Source organism: Coturnix japonica, chromosome 15 (genome assembly GCF_001577835.2).
Source record: "Coturnix japonica isolate 7356 chromosome 15, Coturnix japonica 2.1, whole genome shotgun sequence".
Lineage (NCBI taxonomy): Eukaryota > Metazoa > Chordata > Aves > Galliformes > Phasianidae > Coturnix > Coturnix japonica.
The window spans coordinates 180,652-196,924 of NC_029530.1; the positions used below are offsets into that span (position 1 = coordinate 180,652).

At 42.7% G+C, this 16,273-nt stretch overlaps 1 protein-coding gene across 5 annotated transcripts in view; it reads right to left on the reverse strand.

Annotated features, from left to right (window-relative positions):
• The window catches only part of HIC2 (HIC ZBTB transcriptional repressor 2), a 114,749-nt gene that overhangs the window by 57,176 nt on the left and 41,300 nt on the right, over positions 1-16,273 (reverse strand). For 3 of the 5 annotated variants that reach the window (XR_004309016.1, XR_001558443.2, XM_015877573.2), the window contains exon 2: positions 3,379-3,517. The exons of the other annotated variants lie outside the window; for them this stretch is intronic. The gene's annotated coding sequence lies outside the window, so the exon portion shown is untranslated. The remainder of the gene's footprint in view (positions 1-3,378; positions 3,518-16,273) is intronic. 5 annotated transcript variants of the gene reach the window in all.

Genomic DNA, 16,273 nt, shown 5'->3' on the forward strand with positions numbered 1-16,273 from the left:
AATGAGGTAATGAGCCTGCAGAGAAAGCCCTCAAAGCAGACCCAGAATTATATTTTGCTTTTTACTGACCTCTATGAGGAAGATAATTTTACTATTAAAACTCAGTATGTTCGGCAGCAGAAAAATTAGTATAGTACGCATTGTTTAAATTACCTGTATTTATCTCATGTCAAATTTTACAGAAGTAAAATTTCAGTAGGACATAAGTATGAGGTAGGTTATTACCTGTAGTAGGTTTTAAATGCAGTGGTCGAGTTTAAGCACTACAACACTACCTGTCAAATTTAAATTTGTTAGCCGAAGCCTGACATGGATTTAGCAGTCCTAACAAGATGAATGTAATAGATCGGGGCAGGCAAAACCTTCAGCCAAGTTTAGAGCTTCAAATATAAACATTTGTCAGGAATTGCCCACTGAGGGCTTTTTTCCATGACAGCAACATGGGTCAGAAAACACCTCTTTGACTGACATACCTTTGTTGGCATATCTGCCTTATGTATCTTATACAGTCCTGGACACAAATAAATTCATTCCAGATGTTTTCCAGAGTTGACCAATTATAAACCCTTCTTTAGTGGTGATGCATTTTGTGGGTAGGGGAATGCTGGAAATCTTGTTAGCAAAAGGAGAAGTATGCATTATTCCTTGACCTACAGCATTCCTAAGTTCTCACTTCTGGTGCAAAGCGTGGGATCAAAGATAACTACAAGGCTAAGTCCCGTATAAAACTGAGCAGATCTTCCCAAACAAATGGCAGGTGCAGCCTTACAAAGGCCTTCCTATCCATCAATTTGAAGAGAATTGTTCTTAACAAACCTTGAAGACATGGACAACATTACCACCAGTATTAATAACAAAAGCCCCAAAAGACCCTGAAAAATCAGTGGTTTATATTTTGTGTATTTCAGTATAATTTTTAAGAACCTTTCCTCTTCTGTTTTCTGCAAGATTAAAAAAAAAAAGAAAAAAGAAAAAGACCACAAATTCCCCATTCAGGAGGAGTTCTCTGTTAAAACCAAAAACAGCAACAAAATGAAGAACATATAAATATCTCGCTGAGGGTCACAGTCTTTCAGCATTGAATTTGGTGTGCAGAATTTCATTCCTTTGCATTTAGAGCAGGACCACAGAAGGCTTTGGTCAAATAGAATTAGAGATGGTTTTTCAGATCTAGGTTGCTTCCCAGTCATTCAAAACACACAGTTTGCAAAGCAGAACTTGCTTAGGTATTCTTGTGCAAGTAAGGAAGAAAGCAAGACTGAGGCTCTCTACGACTCCACCATATCCATGACACTGCAACACAGCACATGCAAAGATATGAAAAATGCAGAGCACAAATCACAGATCACAGCAATGCTGCAAGCAAATGGCACACACTGAACAAAGCTACACAAGCTAAAAGCATTTTCACAAGCAATAATGCCCAAGGAGCTGGGTAACTGTGAGCTGCTGCACCCAGGCTTGAGCACACAGTCATCCAGTGCGCCTGGAGACTGTGGAGAACACACCAACAGCTCCAGGAGCTTTGCTGCTCTCACTACAAAACACAAAAAAATGTAATTTGTTCTCCATTTCTGTAAAGACTTTGGAAATCACTGAAAATTAGGTTGCCAACATACAGGAGAAGAGGAATCCCTTCACTCCCTGTAAATAGTATAAAATCTACATATTGATTACAGATTTCAGTCTCTTTAATATTCCTAAATCTTTTCCTAAAAGTAATTCCTGAATAAATGCTAAATGTGTTATCTTAGCAGCCACTAGTAGGAGATGCTATTTGATTTCACCCATTTTATAGATTCTAGCATATGAATGCTGTTCACCTTTTAAGAAGCAACAATAGTGAAGCAAGGAATCAGTCAAAAACAGATCTAAGGAATCACTCATTTAGTGGAGAGGATTTGTGGATGAATGAGAAGGCTATATAACAAGCACCGGAACAGCGAACTAACAGTACAGCAGATAAAAACCAGCAAGCAGACTAGATGTGATGTATCGTATTAGGTGCCATTAAAGCGTTAGCCTAGCATGCATGTTATAATATATTTAGGAAAAAATAGGTTCCTGCTTACTTATTACTCTTCCTTGCCAAGCAGTTCTGCTGTACCAAGCAGACATGCAGCAGTGAGCATGGGGAAGGACAAGACAAACGAAACCAATTGCTTCCTTTGTTGCTTTTTCCCACCAAGTTACTTCCAACATTAAAAATGCTGTGTCCAGCTATTACAGTATGGAGGTGAAACTGAAACAGATGGATTCTTCACCCTTCAGTTTCAGAGTAACTAACCTTTTTAGAGAATTGGAAGACCCTTGTGGGAAGGGCTTTCCTACTGTTTGCTGGCTCATCTGATCTTCCTTTCCCTATTCCCCTAGAGAACTTACTTCCATGACTTTCCCGAGGTATTGGTGAAGTGGTCTTTCAGGGCTGCTAACCTTCCCCCCAGTTGCTGCCGTTGGCAGGTCATTAGCCCATACCTTGTAAATGTATTCACATTCCAAGGCAGCAGAGGCAGACAGAGGAATGCATGATCTATGTTAGCTCAAATGGTTCTCCATCCCCAACCCCTGTGAGAAGGCAGACAGCAGAACATGGAAGCAGAGGCAAGAACATGCACTTTTTCATCATTGGCAGTGGAACAGCAAAAGCTCTTTAAAATGGTCTCAAGCAGAAAACAGGATGCAGCACCCTTGTTTTTCACAATAGCGTATCTATCTCACACTTCAAAATAGGTAGGACCAACATGTTAAGCTACAGGGGAGAGGTCTGCAGAACTGGGGAAGGGAGAGAAAGCAACATGCAGGACAGAGCAGGATGTGCAGCTGCTGTTGCAGGTGTAGACATGGAAAGGAGGAGAATGGAGGATTATTTCACAGAGGATACTATATCAGCAAACTTAAAGTGGCCCTTATCTAGTTTGTTACATTCCATTTAGTGCCATCCTGTCTCCCTCAAGCAATTTGCAAGACACCCACGGAAATGGTGCAGCTTGGTTTATGGACGCAAGCACCTGTTTGGTACCTTTGTGCTGCAATGTTTGGACATTTTGTACGTGGGCAATATATGCTCAACTGCTACCAGCTCCTGACCCAAAAAGGAGAGATAGAGTCTGATGATGTCCCCAGTCCTTTTTCCTGTCCTAGAATAACAAGCAGAGCCTGACATGGCTAGTCCCTTCCTTGCTGCATGGCAAACTGCATAGGCAATGGAGATCTCCATGAGTAAAGAGGATAGAGGCTCTTTGTGCATGAAAGCACTAACATCAGGAAAGCAAAGTGATTTCCAGTCATTGCAAGGCTGTAGCAAAGCAGGAACACCTTGCTGTACAAGCCAAGACTATGAGCAGTAGAATGCAGATTAACCACTTGGTTGCCGCTTACCATGCCAGGTACATTGGGCTAAAGGCACCTCCATCCAGTGCTGCCCGACGTGCCAGGTACATCCCATGATGTTCCATTGAAATCACAACAGGCCATCAATAGAACGTGGCTGCACGGATGCAGAATGGAGAACCAGGCGCTGTTAAATGCAATTAAAAAACTGCAATCAAAATTGAAATGTACATTTTAAAATGGCCATCTGCCTTAAAAATGTAACTACTAAAATAACCTCCCCTCCACCCATCTCCCCGGAGCTGGTCTGCGACGGAAAGAGAGCGGAAGGCTTCTGCAGTTTTCCTGATGACTTGTTCTGTCCACCTCCATACAGGACTCCAATGGCACTGAGCTTCAGGGAGACCAGGGAACACATATCCAACAACAGCAGATCCCAGACTATCTGCACCAGCTTCCCCACTGCCCAGGAATTCAGGCAGCTAATATCACCATTAGAAATGCTTCTATAATGGGTAACAACAACAACAACAACAAAATTGGTGCCAGAGTTTCATGATCTTGTTACCCACATTTAAGCAACAGAAGTAGCATTTAAATGCTGATCCTTTATCTTATTCCCTTTTCCCTGTTCCCCTTCCCAAGCCCTTGAAATCCTTCTCTCACAACATCTCTAGATGTTACGACATGGATCCAGGCTTTTGCTACATCTGTGGAGCAAGGAGGGAAGAAGGAAAAGAGAACATTGAACCCTCCTGTTCATAATGATGCTTCACTAATAACTTTAGTCTCCATTCTTGGAGACTGAAAATGACATTGATTCATAGTGAACTGCAAGTCATACGAGAGTTGTGAAACTTAAGATACATGATTCCCTGCCTGAAAGAAGAACATCCTTCTCATGCCAAAAAAAAGCACATCCTACTGATGCACTCAGCTTCTCTAACTTAGAGTATCCTCTGCAGTGCACATCCTCCTCTTACAGGAGTTCCTGCAGTCAGCTCTGGCAGGGTTATCAAGGAGGACACTCTCAGGAAAGATGCTAAGTTCAGGCCTCTCTTCACAATTGTTGCTGCTCTGAGCAGGTAAAAAACTGAAACCACCGGAAATAAACTTGTAGCCCCACAGGGATTTAAGACAGGGCTTTAGACCCTTTTGCATAGCTCATATCACACTGATGGCTGCATTTCTCCATCTGTGCTACTGCATGTGTCTTACATTTAAAAAGTTAGAACAATATTGATTACCACTTCATCCTTAAAAGATAAAAGGCTGAATGGAAAAGACAGTAATGAATTTTATCTGTATGAGAGTGAATGTAAGGAACAGCAGTGGCTTGGCAAATAGAAAGCATTTTCATGAAAAGAATGCTGGATGTGGAGGTCTTCATTCTTCTTGGACATCTGCTGGGTTCAGACACATCCCATCATTCCTATCTGCTTACTTATCCTCACAGTTCTGTTTCTTAATCCTTTCCATAATGAACAAATAGGGCTTTTGTACTCGAATTGTCCTGTTCTGACTGCTTTGTACTGTAGATTTTTAAATCTCGTCAACACAACAAAGAAGTGAAATGTGTTTACTTACTGACCTGGGCTATACTGAGCCAAGAGCATTTGCTGAACTGGAGCTCCCACTCTCCAAAAGCTCACACCTTGCATAAAAGCAGCACACTGCTGGCTGCACCTGCAGCATCAGGGCTCTGTGAAACACTCAGCAATACCAGCAGTACTCAGTTTCAGAAAGGCTGAATGCTGCATGAAGGTACTTACTGGACTGGTTTCGAGACAGTAGCTCTGGTGCAGATTTACATCCAGATTACAGCAATTCTTGCTCCTGTGAAGCAAGAAACTCTTCTCTATAGTTGTGTTTTCCCTCTAGGGCAGAGATTAACAGAGAACTGCTTAACACAGAGGTGTTTCCTGCTGCTGGAGCATCAGGCTGCAGCAGCCAGAAATGAAACTTCCTGCCAATTCTTAATCAGGGCTTTGTATATTAAGCATTTATTTTCAGTGTTGTCACGAAGACTACTGAAACCTTTTACACAGGAAGAGAAAGGAAAAGCACAGACATCAGAGATGTTGTCAGGCAGAACCAGGCACTAAAATTTCTGGCAAATCTGCAGAGTACAGTTGATCTTAGCATAGTAGTGGCACAAAACACATAAAGGCTCAGGTGCTCCTGCAGCCCTGCAACAACTGAGAAGGCTCAGCCCTGTCTTGATACTGTGTCACAAGTGAGACGGGTAGGTGTACCTGATGCTGATCTAATGACTCTGTATTCCAATAAAATACCCACATATTCAGTAAAGTAGCTCAGGAATAGTATCTCTACCCACCTAGCAGGTGCAGGCCCTGTGGTATGCAAAATTCCTGTTTTCCAGCTACCTTTGAGCCTTGGCATACAGAATTCTCCCTTCACAATGCAAGAATCTAGGGTGTGACTAAAGGACTGTTACTACCTCACAGCTAATCCTACAGAGTTTTAGACAGAATCTACACCCCAGTGAATTACATAGAATGAGAAGATGCTAAAGGTCCTACACCTTGGGGTCTGTTCCTCAGTGTGATAGGCCATGGTTGGCAGGGGGTGCATGGGGTGGCAGCTTTGTGCTGTTCATTGCTTTGGGAGCAAGGGTTCACTGTGGTGGAGAAGGAACACCGTGACCCTGTTCTAACAGAGACTGTCTTACAGCAGCCTTCCAGTTGCAGCACAGCTTTAGGGCTCTGAGTCACTGCGGGTACAAACTGATAGCTGGGTTGTGAAATGCAGCAATTCTGGAACAAGTGCACTGTTCTTTCAACTGTCCCTGTGATTGGAGAGGGATCTCCAGGATGGGATTGAGATAGACAGGTAGGAGCATTAAATCCACCCGCTATTGTTTCTCAGACCCCCCAGCAGGGTTTTGTTAGGGCAAACATGGCCTCAGAGCTCTGGAAGAAATGGGAGAGAGTCTGATAAAGATCCTTCCAATTGGCCTGCTCATTTTTATTTCTTGTGTGGACTCAGCAATTTATTCTGCAGATAGAAACAGTCTGTGCAGGAGCATCTGCATACTGCTAATGTTGGGAACTAGTTGCAAAGTGCGAGAGGAGGGAGGTCAAATCAGAGAAAAAAGTAATCCTGGACAAGGATTTGGTTTTGAAAAGGAGATTGGCAGCCTGTGTGTGTACTTCTACAGCGTAATCAGGAACCCCCCCAGGACAGGACCCATCATACTGAGCTATACACACACCTCACAGCAGAAGAACCAGCAGCTCTCTCATCAATTCCAGACTTCTCAGCTTCTAACTCAACACTGCCAGAAGGCAAGACTATAACAAATTAGCACCATTCACAGTTTGTTGAAGTTGCTGTTCCATTGTTTGTTTATTTAAAACACACAAACACACACACATACAGTAACAAACTGGCTCTCTGCTGCCATCGCCCAAACTCAAGATTTGTAGTCACAGAGGGACAAGAAAAGGCAGTGGATTAGACCCATACAGAGCAGCAGTCACTGCTCCGGAACTCTGGGTTTTGCTCTTTCACTGCAAGCAAAGCAAAAAAATGCCCACACTGTTCCAGCCTTGAAGACAAAGGTGTAAAAATCCTTATTTCAGCACTTGACTAGAAAAGTGTTGCTACAAAAATGAGACTGTATCCTGCATTGCATCAAGAGAACTGTGACCAACAGGTCAAAGGAGGCGATTCTGCCCCTTTACTCTGTTCTTGTGAGACCCCCACCTGAATTACTGCATCCAGTTCTGAGGATCCCAGCACAAGGAGGACATGGAGCTGTTGGAACGGGTCCAGGGGAGGGTCCTGAAAATGATCAGAGGGCTGGAGCACCTCCCCTACTGGAACTGGATGAGAAAGCTACAGGGAAGCTGGGGAGGACTTCTTATAAGGACACGTAGCAAAAGGAAGAGTGGAAATGGCTTTAAACTGGAAAAGGGTGGATTTGGACTAGATGCTGGGAAGAAATTCTTTACTATGAGTGTGGTGAGACACTGCAACAAGATGCCCGGAGAGGTTGTGGATGTCTCCCTCCCTGGAAGCACTCAAGGACAGGTTGGATGGGGCTGTGAACAACCTGGGCTGGAGGGAGGCATCCCTGCCTATAGCAGGGGGTTGGAAATGGATGATCTTAAAAGCTCCTTCCAACCCAAACCATTCTCTGATTCTGTGACCCAACACTAATAAAACTCATGCTATTTATGAACATCCAAGGGACAATCTACACTCCTTATCATCACACAAGAAGATAACTGCATTAAAATAGGAAACGTGTCTTACTTCATTAAGCACTATATAAGTTTACAAAGCACAATATTAGTGATAGTAAATAGTTGTCAGAGTAAAGCAAAGAGGTGTCTGTAAGACCTAACGAAGTACCGGTGTTCCCATTTCTGAACTCTGGGTAGCAATGCTGTAGGTTGAGACCAGTTGTTCTGACATGGTTTGCTCTGATATGTGTCAATCTGTTCTTATTTTAAGAGATTATTTGGGAGGTGTGTTATGCTTTTATTCATGCTGGAGAAATTAATATTTTATCATGAGATGATCATGATAAGGATGATGTTAAAAGCTGTAGGAGAGTCTTATCCTTCCATCAAATACAGTCTAGTTTGCCAGCATGTATGTGTGTGTCACTAATGATTCCTTCACACAGCATTTGTACCTGTAGGCACTTAGTCTATACAGAGCACCTCAGTATCTGATGCCTTGCTTGCCAGTTGCATCACATAGTCTATAGAGACAGCTTCTCTTTCATTTCTGTTGATTTATACTACATTAAGCCCTGGCAAGCTGCAAGCTAGTTTAAAGCATAGTAAAGTTGGCATGATCACCTGAAACCCTTACTTGCTGCCTTTTTTCTCTGTTGATTTTAAGAAAGTTTTCAGGTTTATGATCACTCCAATACTGTGCATCCTCTGGCTTCTGTGTCACACACTAAATGACAGCTGCATCATCCAGAGCATCGCAATTAGCTTGGTGTGAACATAGGTTTGGTTTCTGGACCGGTGAATGATAGACTCCACAGTTACCTCCAACAGCCCAACAGTAGTTAAGGAACGACTGGATTTTGTAGTGGGATTGAGACCTTGGCACGGACCTGTGGGTTCCAGAACAGCTGGGAAAATTTTACAGATTTTAAACCCATGATTTATCAAAATATTTAAATACTTAAGTTTAATTATTTCAAAAGCTACTCACTTCACAGATGTCATGTAAGGAAATTGCTATGTCATTTGTGCGTTAATTTCCTGTCAGGAACAAGCCTAAAAGAGAAACGCAGACGGCATTTGCCCGTAGTAAAAAAGGTAGATAGTAATTTATCAAATTGATGTAATATAGCCCAACTGCACGTGAGAATGATGGCCCTCGTGGAGATAGTTCCAGAACTATGCACATGCTTTCAAACAGACAAGGTGATTCAGTACAACCACCACATCCTTGGAAAAGGTTGGTTTTGACATGCTGGGAAAGGACTTGGATTTTCCAGCCCTTCCCTAAGTAGAAGGCAATTCAGTGAACACACCCAAGACCCTGCAGCAGACACCACTCTAACATTTGTCTTCATTATATTCTAATTGTCACCCAACTTTCTACTATTTGCAGTTGCCAAAAAGTGATTATTAATTTTTTGTGCATTTATAAAAACAGAGGAAAGGTCAAAAAAGCGCCATTACACACCGTTTATTCATTCTTTTGCAGCAGCCTTTGAAAGTGCTGGCTCTTACTGCTCATATTTTCCCTGTTAGTCTTGAACCAAAAAAAAATCAAATATGGGTATCAGGTTTGGTGTGTTTTTAAACAAAAAGTGTATGGAAGTAAGTTTTGCTAACTTTTTGCTCTATGTGTTTATTATTACTTTTATAAAGCTTCCATATGATTTTTAGAAGCCTTGTGAAGCATACCAGAACTTCAGAAAGCCCCGACTCAGAGCATCTCTCACTTGAAAGGAAGAATGATTGTTACAATTCACATTTTTCTTTAACTGAATTCTGCTTTCCTCACACGAAAAAGCTTTTTTGTTCATTTGTTTTTTCATTGATCTTACTATTCAGAGGACTGACTGAGGAATAAATAATCTAAAGAGAGTTTTGTTGGGGGTAAAAATTAGAAAATCCTCATGACAAGAATCTTGGCAGAGGACAGCATATAGGAATGATGGATTAAGATGAAGTGTTTGCACTGCCCAGTCAGGTGCAAAGATATCAACACTGGCACGCTCAGGTATTCTGGTGATCCTTCGAGGGAGTCTGCAGCCATCAGAACTGTAAGTGCACAGGGCTCCCCTGCTTGGAAGTCTCTCTATCCAGTAGCACATGCATTTTTAATTTTTTTTAATATGTGACCTAGGTTAGTGCTCACAAATGTGAAGGATTAACAGCTACAGCCCAGCACAGGAAGCTGGGCATGCTCTGCTCTCACACCCTGCTGACACCATCAGCTCCAAACCTGCACTGCTCCCACCCACACACAGCAAGCAGTGGTCAGCATGGAGGGGTGTGCTGTCACCTCTTCTTCCAAGGGACCCACAGAGCATTTGGTCCACTGACACCTGAGCTGTCAGGGTGCAGGGCTGAATCCTGTGTTGGACACGTGTTTTAAGATGTTGCACTTCTCTGTCACCTCCTCGACACCAGTGCTTTGTGCTTTCCTTTTTTTTAAAGCCAGCATTAACATTGCAAATAGAGAAGTGTATTATGTCCCATTCTGGAAAAAAAAAAAAAAAAAAAAAAAAAAAAAAAAAGGACAGAGAAGTTGATCCATAGCTACAGATGATGAAGGATCCAGATCTGTTATAGTCCATCCAAAGCAAAGATGCCAGTGAAGAAGTTAGGTCTTGCCCTTCTCCGCCTTTGAGCCTGGGCCTGCTCTGCCTTACAGCCTCACGGCTCATGGTGTCACACTGTGGTGCAGTAAAGCATGCAGGAAAGCACAGCCAACGACCAGGAACGCTTATCAGATCTGGTTGTAAAACTAAATCCTCTTTGCCAGAGATCACAGTAGTCACTGAGGATTGTGCTTAAACTCCAAAACATCCTCCACTATCCAGCTAGGCTGCTGGTGATGGGTGGAATGTGGTGGTGAGACAGAGGAGCACCAAAGACAAGAAAGTCAGTGGAAATTTTTGCTTGTCTGGATGGTGCCTGTGCAGAGAGAAGATGAAGCAAAGCAGCACACTGGAACAGGAGGGACAAGGAAGGACTCCTACCTGCCTTTGGGGCTGGAGGTCTCCTCTGACACCCCAGTCAGAAGTGAGATCAATGCCTAACAACACGAGATGCTTCCCCTTCATAGAGATCATCATTTCTAGATGCTTAATATTTGCTGGCTTCCTCCTTTGGAATTTTCTAACAGCCCAGCAAGAATGAAAATGTGGAGGTTCTCCCAAAAGTCCTCAAAATGCATCAGAAACGGGAATCTGCTTCAGGGCTGCAGGGTGTTGTCTCAGCAGATTCAGTGGGTAACAAGAGGTCTTAAATAAGTAATACTCTTTTCTGCCCAGACTTGCCAGAAGATCTTAATGCAAATAGAACTCCAGGAAAATTAGGGTGGACTCTAGTAGCTGCCTCTCCCTCGGGGCTTTTTTTTTTCTCTTCAATCCAGCCTGATGAAGTTCATTACAATTGCATTTATGATTTAAATTTTCCAAAGCAGGCAGGGCAGGTTTGAAAGCCTGATATATCAGAATTTATGCATTTCCTGAAGAACTAAGGTAAATAGCAGAGCCCTTCCAAAGGGATGCCTGATTTGTCCTCTCAGCCCTTTGACAAGTTTGCTGTCAGACAAGGCCACTGGATTCCTGGCAAGTCCAGCAGGCTTGCTCCTTGAAACCAAACAGCCCTGCATTCAGGCATGCCAGTACTTTCCTTGGAGGTATTTACAGTTTACTTTTTAGTGCTACTTTAAGTTCAAAGGGGGTAGTAAAGCCCCATTAAGCCATTTACATCAAACTGGTTAGTTAATTATCCTGTTGCAGGCTTTAAATTAGCAATTTATAACCCCTTCCCTAAGAGATGCTAGTATTTGGAAACAACTGAGCAGGGACAATTTGCAGTGGGGTGAAGTTAAGGAACAAACAAACAAACAAAAAAAGAAACTGAATAAATCCCTGTTTTAGTTGGAAGTCGATTAAGTGTTTGAGAATCCAAGTAGGGACAGTGGTGGGAGAGAGCCCAGCATCACCAGCAAGCAAGGCTAGGGAGGCCACATTTTGCTTAGGGCTGTGTCTGTTCAGCAAAATTCAGTGAAGTGCAGAGATAAAGAGCTAGGCCAAGTCTTGGGGGGGGCACCACACCTAGCTGAGGATGAGACTTACCTTACAATGAGATATTCTGCTTCATACTGTCATAGTCGAAGGTATTTTTGTATTAATCCATACAAAAATGTGCCTGCACAAGACTGAAACCAGTATCTGCCCCCAGGGAAGGAAATGTACTTCAGACGTTGGGGCTGCCAAAACTGAACACCAGCATGCAGGGACTAAAAACCATGGGTTTTAGTCAGCAGTTCTGCTCACCTATGCAGGCAGGGAGGCCCTAGGCACACTGCAGACACCTTTCAGATAAGGATTAACAAGATTCCAGACATACATCCCCATGCCATAGGAGTCAATGTCCTGCTCACGGTGGGTCTATCCCATGGGCCAGGTGAGGCTGGAGCCAGGGAATCTCCAGTCCCAGGGCCTCCTCCTTCATTAACAACATTTCACTTTGGAAAAGGAGAAGTTGATGTCCTGTCAGGGTCTGGTTATTCCAGCTCACCTTGTTCAGAATTCAGAGCTTTTACTGAAAAGATGAAGCTAACTGCCAAAAAACTAACCAAGTTCTAAAACAAAGTATGCCTTTCACTCTGTCTTCTGTATTTCCACCAGCCACCATTAGTTTAATACCTGCTGGCATACATGATGTTTGCTAGCGTCTTTGATTAAAAGTGAAGATGTGAGGGAAAGGTCCTCCAGTTGATGCTGTTTTCACACAACCATATACTGGGTACAGGAGGAAACTTGGCCCCAGTCTTAGATGCTGTCCCATATCAACAAGCACTTCAAACACCAAGGGCCAGAATACATGGAAAGAAGTGGCATAGAGAGTGGGACCAAGGCAAACTGGGAGATTCCACAGTGACATCCACAAAAGTAGATAAAAAGAAGTCTGAGGGGAAAAAGCATCATTCTACTCGAAAGACCAAAAAAGCAATAGCTATAATCAAGTCATAAGGCAAACTGCAGCTTTTTTTCTTCATCTTAATGCATCCCCTTTTCAATAGCAAAAACAAACAAACAAACAAACAACAACAACAAAAACCTGCCAAACAACTGCCAAATTAACTTTAAAAAGAGAGATAAAAATGTAGGCAATTCAATTTCTTTGTACTACACAGCTATGAGACTTATTTTGCATTTGCTCACTTTTTCGTCTCTATCAAACGTGGCCATTTCACAGTTTTGTGGATGGGGATGTAATAGGAGAGAAGAAAGAGAAAAAGACAGAGGTTTCAAAGCAAAGGGGCAAAATATCTTTGTAAAGAATTTGCTAAGTTCTTATCAGTTTTATGTGATTTACTGCTCCAAATTGCATGACAGAAATCTTATAATAAAAATACAAGTAAATGCAACATGAAATCTAAATCATCTAAAGGACTGAAAAACCCAGCCCCACACATAGACAACATTCTCCAAATTCTCTGCCCTTTCTTGGGAGTGGTTACACCCAAATCATCACTCAGTCCAGGAGCTGTTCTCTCATGCTAATCACTCCGGAGCTGCACACTAAGGTAAATAAAAGTTCAGATGCAAACACTATCCTGGTCCCTGAAACAGCACAGTGCTAACAGGCCACAGGACTGCAAGATATTAGGGACTTATAAAATAATGTGAGCTGCGGAGGACGAAGAAAGAAAAGCCTTCCTGTGGATGAAATGGAAGTCCTTCCTGCTCCACCAAAACCTCCCATTTCCAAGGCATGCAGTGCCCAGGACTGTGCCTAGAACAGGTGTGTCCCCTTAAATACCTCACATGTCACACTTGTGTCTCATGGACACAGTCCTAGGGGATTATATTAGTACCAGTGCATACCAGCTGGAGCTGCCCCCGGCGGTGTCCTGTAACTCCTTGCATGTGGGGAGCTGCTCTCCATGCCGTGGAGCCCTCGCCACATAGCTTTCTGGAGACAGACATGCAACCCTGCAATGCAGCCTCCAGCATTCATGTTCCTGTGCCTGGATCAGCTCAGGGATGAGCGAGAGACCTCCTGCGACAAGGCACTGCCAAGGGAGAGGAGGGCTCCAGGAATTCTTTTCTTTCCTTCATCTCCACTTATTACTAGCAAATTCTCAACTGATTTATGCCAAACAGACACTCTTAAAAGGCTTCTTTAGCTAAAAAAAAAATAAATTACATGGCTAACAGAGAGAAGTCCACTCAGCCATTCCCAAGCAGAAAATGCTGACTGGGCACAAGACAGATATGGCAGTGCAGGATGAAGGAAGGACAAAGGAGAGTGAGCCTCATACGTCTTTTCAAGTCAGCGTGGGAAGAGACATCTCTGGGCAATTTCTACCTAATTCTTCATTGAACCTTGGAGGATACTCACTGCTGTCCTGGCCTGTTGAAAAAGCCACCACAGAAGTTTTTAGGACAGCAAATGCTTTAATGGCACTTCCTGTGTCACACCTTAGTGACTGGCACAGATAATAAAAAGAGAAAAAAATACTTGATTTTACTATAGCTCTGCATCACAACGCAAAGGTATTCTACAGTATGAAGAACTGCTCCCCTGCCACCTATCTCATGAAGGGCATCTTGCCCTTGCCAAGCAGACTGAAAAAGGATGGAGGCAAGAAGCTGTTGACCAGCAGTTGAGCACAGAGGTAGAGGGCTGCTGAGCCCTGCGGGATCCTCCTGTCTTATTACTTCTTCATTTTCCAGCAAGTGATTCTTATATTCGGGGAACAGCTTTGGGGAGAGAGCTCATGAGTTATTCCATTGGTTAATTAATTCAGATTTCCTGGCTTGAGCACATATCAGGTTTGTCTGCTCATCCCTATGACAAATGGCCCTAGGCACTGTGAGACGCTGGCAGCAGTGGAGGTGGCACCAAAAAAACACGTTCTGCTGATGTACGTGGGAGGTGACATAGGTAACTTTTTCAGGCCACTTCTGCTCTGTAACTCCTTGGGGGGCTGGGTGACTCGGGGGTTTGATGCACTCAGCTCATTGGTCCAGCACAGACTGGAAGCAAAGAGAGATTCTCATGTGCTCTGAATAGTCCAGTCCTCTGTTCAGTCTGCTGGCCAACCCTGTTCAAATGAATCCCAGAATAAGGCCGTTCACCAACCTACAGCTATTTCATGACATGCCTATCAGGGGGCATAAAATCCTAGACAGTGTCCCCTTAAATGAAATGCTTGCCTCACATAATTGAAGAAGTTTTATGGGAGAAAATGGCAAACGTCTCCCTATTAGTAAGAAGAAAATTAGCTATGCTAGTGCCCAGCAATGATTAAGCAAATAGCTATCCTTTTTTGAGGAATCAGATAAGTAAAATGATTTTTTTTCTTGATATATGTAAGCAAATTATTGGAAAGTTTTACACAGTTTCAAAAAGCAGAATCTCAGACTTCAAATAAATTACAAGCTACTGCACCATTGGGCTGTCTTTCTCTAAGGTCATAATTAATTAATTACAGTACTGACATGTGACCAGGAGTAAAATCAGAAAAACCTCTCTTGGGTTCTCCCGCAGTTTGTGTCGAGCACACAGCAGACAGGAGCACGAGGCCCGGTGCACTCATCTCCAGAGGCAGCTCACACACCTTGAGACGGATGTAAAGTTAAAACTCAGCTGGCCATTTTTAATTTTTGGAGATGAGCGAAACAGGAAGGGGAGAAAAGGGGGACCAAACTGTCACTGACTGAATGCATGAACCCAGAGGGAGTTCCCAGTGTCTGTCACAGAGACGCAGATACAGGAAAATCAAGGCAGTGCCGTGCCAGCGGTTAATGTGCTTTTACTTGTTGTTTTGTTGTTGTTGTTTTTTTTCCCAAATAGTATTAAGTGATGGGGGAAGGGTGGATTTAAAAAAGTAATTTAAAGCTACCGATTTTAATCTTGTTTTACATTCACGCTCTCGTTATTTTCATAAAGGATGATCAGTGACTGGTAACTGCTAAGCCATATTGATTTGCAACTAAATATAGCCTGCTGTCCATTTGGTATTAGTTTATGCTAACCAGAGGGCCACATGAGCTCCAGCTGAAACATGTATTCTGTTTTACAGGTATTTATCCAACTGGCATTTTTCCTCTTTTTTCTTATTTTAATGAACAGCCAGTGACATTTATTAGACATTCTATTTTTCACATTTGAATCATACTGCCGGAAACTTCAAAAAATAACCATTCATTGAGAATTTTCCAACTTCATTTCCTTATCTGCCACAGTAAGTGTTTGTCAGAACATGTTTAACATTTAAAACAAAATGATTTATTAAAGTGAGCTGCAGCAGAGGATTTTAAACTGAATTCTCATTTCCTCACACTTCAAAATTTAGAGCTAGCAGATATTTGTTCTTCTGCATAGCCGGTCCTTATTCACCAACTTAGAAAAGGAAAACAAGCATCCCAAGTTCCTTGGTCTCTTAACTTTGAATGAAATCCTTTATGACATTAAAGAGACTGAAATGAAAAGAAGTATCTCAGCAAAAGCAAGTTTAAAAGTCAGTACATGTACTGTGTCCCTGCCATTGCATAAATGTCAAAGCAAACTGAACCATTTGTTCCTGAAGTCAGAAGACTGATCCTGTGAGGAAGGCTTTGTCTAACAGTTGTCAGTATGTGAAATAAGTGCAAACTTCACCTGACTGTCCCATGGCTGCTAGAAAGCTATCAGTGACTCACTGCCAGAACACACCTCAGGTACATTTGAGCTGTTAAGGTCCCTGT